Source organism: Castor canadensis, chromosome 5 (genome assembly GCF_047511655.1).
Source record: "Castor canadensis chromosome 5, mCasCan1.hap1v2, whole genome shotgun sequence".
In the NCBI taxonomy this organism is placed as follows: domain Eukaryota; kingdom Metazoa; phylum Chordata; class Mammalia; order Rodentia; family Castoridae; genus Castor; species Castor canadensis.
Genome location: NC_133390.1, coordinates 26,988,410 through 26,998,017, shown reverse-complemented (window position 1 = coordinate 26,998,017; position 9,608 = coordinate 26,988,410). Strand labels below are relative to the sequence as shown.

General features: G+C 33.1%; 1 long non-coding RNA gene across 1 annotated transcript; it reads right to left on the bottom strand.

Moving 5' to 3' along the window:
* Positions 1-993: 993 nt before the first annotated feature.
* LOC141423212 (uncharacterized) lies at positions 994-8,275 on the bottom strand. Its single transcript, XR_012447901.1, has 4 exons — positions 8,160-8,275; positions 7,085-7,262; positions 2,965-3,055; positions 994-2,056 (listed from the first exon to the last, which is right to left on the bottom strand). It is a non-coding gene; the product is annotated as an uncharacterized lncRNA (long non-coding RNA).
* Positions 8,276-9,608: the final 1,333 nt, after the last annotated feature.

The window sequence follows — 9,608 nt, the reverse complement described above, 5'->3', positions numbered from 1 at the left end:
TACATATGTGTAGCTATAATTCTAACTTCATCAAAATACTTATTTCTAAGCATAATCAACTTCTTATTTTTTAAAACTTCTGGATTCTTGAAAATTTCTGAGGTAAAGCAAAATAAGCTGCTGTATTTGATATAGACTCATTTGGAATGATTTTTACCATATTTAGCCTCAGCTGGGTGCTGCTGGCTCACACCTGTTGTGCTAGCTACTTGGGAGGCTGGGATCAGGCGGATCACACTTTTGAGGTCAGCCTAGGCAAGTAGTTTTTTTGTGTGTATGTGCAGTACTGGGACTTGAACGCAGGGCCTACACCTTGAGCCACACCACCAGCCCTTTTTGTTTTGTGTGTGTGTGTGTGTGTGTGTGTGTGTGTGTGTGTGTGTGAGATATTTTTGAGATAAGGTCTCAAAAGCTATTTGACCTGGCTGGCTTTGAATTGTGATTTCTGCCTCCTGAGTAGCTAGGATTACAGATGTGGGCCACCAGCACCTGGCCAGCAAATAGTTACTGAGACTCTACCTCATCCAATAGTTGGGTGTGGTGGTGCACACCTATCATTCCAGCTATGACATGAAATTTAAAATAGAAGGTTCACCCGGGCAAAAACAAGCCCCTTTTTCCAAAATAACGAGACCAAAAAGGGCTGGAGGAATAGCTCAGACTGTAGAGTGCCTGACTAATAAGTGCAAAGCCCTGAGTTCAAACCTAGTACTGAGTCCCCAAATATATCTAACCTCATACTTTCATATGTAGTACGAGAAAAATATAATATGTAATATTTTGACTCTAGGGGTAAAGATTTATTGGAAAGTAATAAGTGTTGGTTTAACAAGACTTTTCTTACTATTTCCTATTCTACTGTGGAGAATTCCACAGTTCATGTGTCTATGTTCAAATTTAATACCATTTGTTTTGAATAGATCTTACTGTAGAATAAGATTATGTAGAAGGTCTTAACCAAGTTACCTATTGATTTTATTTATGATTCTCTACTGAATGCCAATTAATATATTTATTACCTTGGCTAGAGTGATCAACAATCTGGAGTTGTCATCTGGGTATTATTCTAATAAGCAACAGCCTTAAAGATAATAAATAACATTAAAATAGCATGTTAATTGTAGTTTGCAAAGTCCTTTCACATAACGCACAGGTTAACATTGGGAGTGAGAAGACATTCCATACCCCACCCAAAACAGTTAAATAATTAGTATCCTAAGCTATGATATGTACTGAATTTTTTTCCACTTTAAATCTGTTGTCATTTATCACAACAGATTGCACCTTGGTAAATAATGGAGCCCCATACAAGACGTCTGTGGTGAATTAGTGACAACAAAAGTTTTCAAATTCTTATAGAAAACTGATTATATATATATTCTTATGCTATATATCATCTGGATATTAGCAATAAATGGTAATCAATTTGCTTTCTGCCTTTGTAATTCTCTGGGGACTTGCATCTTGAAGGCTTTATAGCTCTAAAAACAGTAAAACTACTTTCTAGTATTTTTGTTTTTAAACAACTTGAATTTGGGCAAGGTCAATGATGCTGAAACCTTGTTATTATTTTTGACAATGATACAATGACCAATAATGACTCCATTTCTGACACCAGCTGGCAGTCAGCTTCCCTCTCAGATGAATTCATAGATGGCCTGCTCCCAATTCAAACAGGCAATGGACACTACAAAATTCCACTGCTGTGCTTCTGCCTAATTAGATGCAACTAAGAGGAAGGGAATTTCTGCAGTGCTTTCTTCCCACTGTAATTACATCTTCACTATTAGTACATTTCTGAACTTCAGAGTGTTCTGAACCCTTCTGAAAAAATAAATGCAGACATTTACAAATACTAATTTGTCATACTGCTATGCTATCGATTTTTGGTTTTGTAAAACTGTGGTTGACTTCAAACTATTGTCCTCTTTAAGTCTGGATGTCATCTTGCTTCAATTGGTTTTCACTGACCCGTGAAAACTGTTACATTTTGTCAGCTCTCCCTGGGTAGAGGTCAGGTTCATAGCTTGGATCTGAGAACAGCAGAAGGAGTCACCTTAGAGGAAGAAGCAGATTTAAAAAAAGAAAATGTTTATTTACACTGAATTCATCAGAAAAATAGGTAGTGATGAGGAAGGAAGCCACTGTAGAATTACTATGGGATGTTTTTAAAGAGCTTCCGTCTACTTATCCTCAGTCGAATATGTCAACTTCATATCCATTTCCTCATGAAGAAAGCATTGAACTTATCACTAGGAGCATTGTTATTATTTTAATTCTTTAATCAACATGCCTACTTTTTTACACAGTAATATTTAAGTAATTTTGTTTAAAAGATGTCACTGGTCTCCATTTCTGTTTTCTTTTAATTATATGGTGTTTGCTTTAAAACAACCATTAAAAAAAGAACTATGGTGATTAAGGAATAAGTATAATTGACAAAACTAACATCCTTTCAGCAATACAAGTAACAATATCATTACATATATTTATCAAAATGAATTAAATTTTTGGTAATTATTTTATGCATTCAAATTTTTGCCTACAGTAAGCTTTCAGGTTATTTTGGGGAGGATGTAAAGGTTTCTGGGAGACTGGAATAATATATTTGACTTTTATTAATAAATCTTTAAATTGGAAACATTGATAGTTTTCTTTTGAAAACACTCGTTTTTTCATTAGCTTGACATAGAACAAGAGGCAATGCACCAATAAGTAATCATTTTCCCCAATATTTATTTTTTGGTAAAAGAAAATGAATTTATATTTAACTATATGAGCAACATAAAGAATGAAATATGTTTTACTTTTGGTTAATTGTGTAGTGATAGAGCACAGAATTACTGACCAATCACAGCTACTACATAACCACTGTCTTGCTGTAATGATAGTAATGAGTGTAATTGATCAATAGGTTTTCTTTTAAGTGAAAAACATCAAATAAGTGTATTTAACATTCCTTACCTTTTAGTGAAATAATCTTCCATGTAGTGAATACACACTTCTGTACTTAAAAATACATATGTGAGTGTTACTGCTCCTTGGAAGATTTTCGCTTGGTTAGGAATATTATACAGAAAGGACCCAGCAGGAGGAAAATATAAAATAGGTTAAATTAAGTAAGTCAAGTAAATAGTTTTTTTTTAAATCATGTACGTTACTTAAAATATAGTAGCACAAAACTCTTTGAACAACTTTTAATGAAAAACACAATTTTAATTATTTACATGTGCCTGCTAGAAAAGGTAACCACATTCAACAAAATCATTACCCAGTATTCTGTTTGAAACCTACTCTGGTAATGAATCTGAGATCCTATTCATACTTCTTGCAAAATAGGACATGACATATGACAGATGCTAAACAAATTTACTTATATATATTTTTGATACTTCTGTTTATGAAAAACTTCACTCATATTAAAATTATGGTGAGATAGCATCTTTCTTTACAGATGAGTAACGTCAAACTGTATGATTACACAGTGAGTCAGCTAGTATTCAGACATCACTGTCCTCAAACAGTCAAAAAATATATTTTGAGTGGATAAATGATTAAGATTATATTGATGATCTTAATAAAATAAATAATCACATCTATGATTGGATTTCCCTTTCCCAATGTGGTTCATTTCCTTATATAATTCACTTTTTTGACAGTCCTGGAATTTGAACTCAGGGCCTCACACTTGGAGGCAGACACTCTACCACTCAAGCTATTCTGCCAGCCCTTTTTTGTGTTTTTTTTTTTTTTTTTACAGTACTGGGGTTCGACCTCAGGTCCTCTACCTTGAGCCAGTCCACCAGCCCTTTTTGTGTTAGGTGTTTTCAAGATAGGGTCTCACAAACATTTTGCCCAGGCTGGCTTCTAGCGATCCCCCTGATCACTGCCTCTTGAGTAGCTAAGATTATAGGCGTGAGTTGTTGGTGCCTGGCTAAAAGATTTTTAAAGCTGCTTTTGCTCTCTTATCTTTAAATTATTCAATTATTTGCAAAGGTATACCATCTAATTAAAATTTAAACAATCAGAGAAATCACTCCAAGTCTCATTTTATAATTCTTATCAGTAAGAAACAAAAAATTCTGAAGATGAAACTATATGGTAACTTGCAATCATTGTGGGCTAGAATTTTTTATTTTTCCTTTTGGCAGAACTGGGTTTGAACTCAGGGCCTCAAACTTGCTAGGCAAGTACTCTCTACCACTTTATTGACTTCTCCAGCTCTCAATGTGGATACATGAAACCATACATACTGTCACTAAAGATTTACCAATTATAATACAATTTAAAAGTCAATTAGTAACCCAGTTATTAAAACCATACCCAACCCATATTTGGCCTCTGACTTATATTGTGGTCTAGTGTTTTACTTTTTCAAAAGGTAATTGTGTGCTTGTGAATTTAGCTACTTCTTTGGACATTTTTAGGAATGGCATATAGAAATCATGACCTCATAAAATGGAAACTTTTGTTTTTGCCATTTATTTAGTTATATAAACACATCATTCATGGTTTTGCATTATTGAGAAGTGTTTGTGTTTAATAAAGTTCCACACAGATATGTTATAAGCAGAAATGAATTGGTATGGGATCTAGGTTGGAGACATTTTAATTAGAGTGGTCAAGTGGAGAATATTTCTATTCCTCGAGGTATTTCCTCCTTGGACTTGATGCCATAATCCTCAAGTTCACAGTACTATGACTGACATTCATGGACGCTGGCTTTGTCTTTCTATGTGACAACTTATCACAGGGAAATTTTTAAACTAATCACCAGGAAGATTTAATAAAAATCACTTTAATTAGAAATATTCACTTAAGAGCATGGGAGAAGCTAAGTGTAAAATGACTGAAATATTTCACTGTGTATTATTAACATGGATATAAACCTATGACCTATTTTTCCTCCTTCCCTTATCCCTCAAAAAAGAAAGAAACTGAAGACTGTTAGGGACTCCTAATTTTTAATACTAAGGAGATTTTTAAAAAATAATACTGGCAGCTACTATTGTGTCTTAGAGAATGTTCAGAATTCCTGTAGAGCATTACTAAAAGAGTGAACATAGGAGTCAGATTACTCAGGTTCAGATCCCATGTCTACCAGTAACTAGTTACCAAATCTTGAACAATTACTTTCTTTACTTACTTTCGCTTATCTGAAATTGGTAGTAATAATAAAGCTTATTTAATAATATTTGTTAAATAATCAAAAATCAATAAGTTCTCTTCCAATTAAATGAAGATGTATAAAATTCAATCAGATGTAAGAGTGAATATGAATGAAATGTTAGAGGAAGCACTTTTTATTCTTTTTTAGTATAATGTCATTGAAAGAAGCATCAAGGTATTTTCTTTCCTTCTTGAAGTTGAAAAGAGAGTGACAAGTTTCTAAGAATATTGAAAAGTACTTCATTTTTTAAATCAACATTAACTGGATGGTTCACCATTCTTATCTTCCAGTTACACTTTCTTTTGAAATATTTTTTCAAGGAACTATAAGTACATTAATTAAAGTAGGGCAAAACTTCAAAGAATCCACTTCACTTCTTATACTGCGAGCTCACATAAGGGAAAGCAATTAATTTGAAATCCAAGTGTCATTTATTCCTAGATTTGCAGTCAGAAGAAGATGATATATGCATCCTCACCCTTTTTCTTTCTAAAATCAATCATAACATTCTCTTGGTTTTTTATTATTGAATCACTGGTTATTTTATTCCCTATCAAAAGGCCTAATTGTGCTCACAATTAATCTTCTTCCTTCTCCCAGTGCTAACTACATTGTTTAATAAATTTAGGGAAAGGAACACCACTTGAAACCTGGTATGATTTTTAACGTTCAAAAGGAAATCAGTATTTAGCTTAGTTATTGTCTTTTATGTAGAGATATGAATATTTACATTTGAAAAAAACCCTTCATCCAACTCAGCTAAAGTCAAGTTAATCTGTTTTTGATATTTATGTATATGTTGGTGTATCTTGTTCTGCTTAAAAAATAAATTTTAGTATTCTATGTTTTAATCAATTTAAAAAAATAATAGAAGGTTCCAGTGTGGAAATCTTATTGTCTTTAATCCGATCTCTTTATAATAAATCCAATAGATCAGTTTTAAGAGCAGGTCAGATCTTCTTCAGGGGAGTACTTATTCATGGAGAACAGTATCTGGTCTATGTGATCTAAATCTAAGAATTCTTTCCAATTTGGGATTTCTTGCCTTGCAGATACTAAAAGTATCAATGCATCCATTTTGTCAATATTTCTCAAAAATGTGAGCCTTTATGAGGCTTTTTTTCCTCTTGTTTTCAAGGTCTAACTAAAGGCATAAATTAAAAAAAAATTGAAAAAAATTAAAAATAAGTAAAGGAAGGAAACTCTGCAAAAGGAAGTGATTTGATGGTGGAATAGTAGATTAGCTTGATGCAACCAGGTTTCAGAAACTACAGGGCTAAAGTACAGCAAAGAATGCCCAGAATTCTTGACTGTGGTAAAACAAACAAATATATATATAGCAGACAGCCTGCCGTGGAGTATTGCTTGACTATTTTTAAAATGAAGGGAAAATATCCTTCTGTTCTCCTAGCAATTCTTATGAATATAACCATCTAATGTAATAATGAAACCCAATCATCAGCTTCCTCCGTACTGCCACTCCATTCTCTAGCAAACCTGTAATTATCAATCTATTCATAGAGGGTTAGGTGACTTCCTGGACAGACTTCCATTCTGTTATTCATTCTGCACACCTTAGCTAAGGTATTGTGGCTAGAATATTGCAGTAATTTTACAACTGATTTCCAAGTTTTTGGTTAAGTCTCCAGTCATGTTCTGCATGCCCTTTTGCCTGAATTTAAGATCACATCTGTAAGAGTCTTTTATGACTGTATTACCTGAATAACCATATCCCAAACTCATAGTTAAAGGTACACAGTAGCCTTACTTCAACTCTTTGTCCTGGCCTCCTGTGTTTCCATGGCTATTTTCATGCTCAGAGGTGCAGGAAGCCACCTTTTCATACACACACACACACATTAACTCCTATAAGTTTTAATTCATACTCCTGTTTAAATAAAAAATCTTACTTACCTTTTTCTCTAAGAATCTTTCTTCTGATTCTTATTAACTTTGAGAGTTTGGACAAGTAATTAAATTTTTCATGCTTCTGTGAAAGTCTTGTGGTCCAGATGTGTTTTTAGAATCATTTGAATTTTAGGGAAGTAGTAAAGTGGTTATACCACATATTATCTAACACCACCAGAAGGATCTGGGAAGGCAATTAACCAAAGACATTAATATTTCTATATTGATAAATGTGAATACTAACATTAAAGCAAGAAAATAAATAGTCTAAATAGCTTTTGCTTTGAAATTAATTGTCTGTAAACTTGAAAAGTCTTTTATTTTTTCAAAATGAACTGGATTTATAATTGCAAAATTCAAGACGAACTCTAGTGACAATTTTGTAAGTCAGGTAAAATTAAGACAACAAACTTAAAGCATTTTCAAGCCAGGCATGGTAGCATGTGTCTGTAATACCAGCTCTCAAGAGGCAGTGTTAGGATGATCATGACTTGAAGTTTGAGACTGTATTTGACAACAAACCAAAAGCAAAATTACAGGAATGGTATGGACCAAATGGTAAAGCATTTGATTAGCAAGCACAAGGCCATGAGTTCAATCTCTAAATGTTCAATCTTTGAGTTCAACCAAAAATAAAAAATTACAACAGTGTCTTGTATACAGTAAATACACATTAATCTGTAATTTTTATCCAAATTACCTGTTTTGTTTGTCGTTTGCAAAAATTTCCCTGAGACAATTAGAGTTCATTCTGTATTCTTTACAAGAACATTAAAGATATTTTACCTTCTGCTTCTTTGTTTGATTAGATTTATTTATTATGTTTTACACATTTGTTTATACCTGCCCCAAACTGTAAAATATTGCATGACAAAAGTATTTTAGAAGGCTTGCAAATCCATACCACACACATCCAGCTACATTCTACAGCATCTTTTAGAATGGAGTTTTTCCTCCACTCCACTCCAAGTAAAAAGAACAGTAAGATTCCAGCTTTGTTACAAAAAAGAAAGAAAGAAAGAAAGAAAGAAAGAAAGAAAGAAAGAAAGAAAGAAAGAACAAGAAATTGCTTTTGCCTTACTCAGAGAAATGATAACTTCCTCCATTTTGCCCCTTACAGGCAGGAGCTTGTTAAAGTTCAGTGGAGGCAGTCGCCTCTTCTTAGAACAGGATCTCTGCTTCTGCTGATAAGCAAGGTGTCACTAGAATGAAAATGTCTCTAGGCTTGATTTGAATAATTAAACTACTAATGTTTTTCATAGCAACTTCTTTCATTTAAGATAAATAAAATTTGAAGCAGGTGTCACAGAGATTGAAAAATCATTTTAGATCAGTCCTACTAGAGAAATTGCTCAAATTTTAATGTTTATGGTTTTTTTAGTTGAGAATACAAAATATGACATTTCCTCATAAATAAGCTTACATGATCCTAAACTGTGAGGTTTTAAAAAAATTATGTCTGTTTCTGCCAGTTACCTAAAAGATTCTGACTTGATTTCCCAATTTGACACACATCAACCTCATGCTTCTAAACTTCAGAATTTTTAAGAATTTTTGTTTAACAGTATACAATATTAATCAAAACTCTAATTAGATCCAGGGCATAACAAAACTAAAAATTCATTTAGATGCATAGCTTAGTAAACAAAACTTGACTTGTTGGCTGTATAGGAAAGATGACTAAATTTAAATTCTGTGTGTTTCAAGTACAGGAAAGAAGGCAATATAAAGAGAGGTAAAATTGTAGTTAAACTGTAGTTAGAAAAGCATCTAATAGAGACAATAACTCGTTCTTTGAGGGCATGACATTTGTTTTTCCCACTAATGTGCATACTGAATTGCACTAACTGGCAATGCTGCATTCATCATCAGGGGATTTTCAGTGAACAAACATCACTTTTGGTGGTGCTTTGTACATTACAATACTGGGACATCTGTGATGGCTCAGTAGCAAATTTGTAAAAATGATTCTGAAAGATCTTAGGTGGCATATGGAAAAGGATGATGGATAAGTTTAGGAGGGAACAATGGTGGCATTCTGCAGGAGAAGACACATTTCCTAGAATCTGTGCTTTTAAACATGCCTTAATTAAGACAGACTTTCCAAGACTTCATCCTTTAAAACATGACCCCTGGATTCACAGCAAAAATAATAGCACTGGATCAAGACGAACTCTACAATCAGCCATGCATTGGGCCTCCCAGGCCTTCTAATATTTTGAAAAATTCTCTTCAGAGTCAACTTCTATCAGCTTAGAAATGTATGTTTAAAGAATAAAAAGAAAAAGGAATGACTTGTTATGGGTACTGTAGAAATTCTATGCTATGGTTTTAGTTGTATGTTTATGTTTTTAAAGAAAAGGAGCCCAAATTATCATTTCAGTAGCAGTATTTTTCATTGTCACCTATCCCATAATTATTGACTATATTGTTTAATAACAGTAACTACAAATCTAGCATAATAAAATTCATCTTATTTAAATTCTCTTTGCAAAAGCAATGCAGAACAATGCATTTAACCACATTTTAA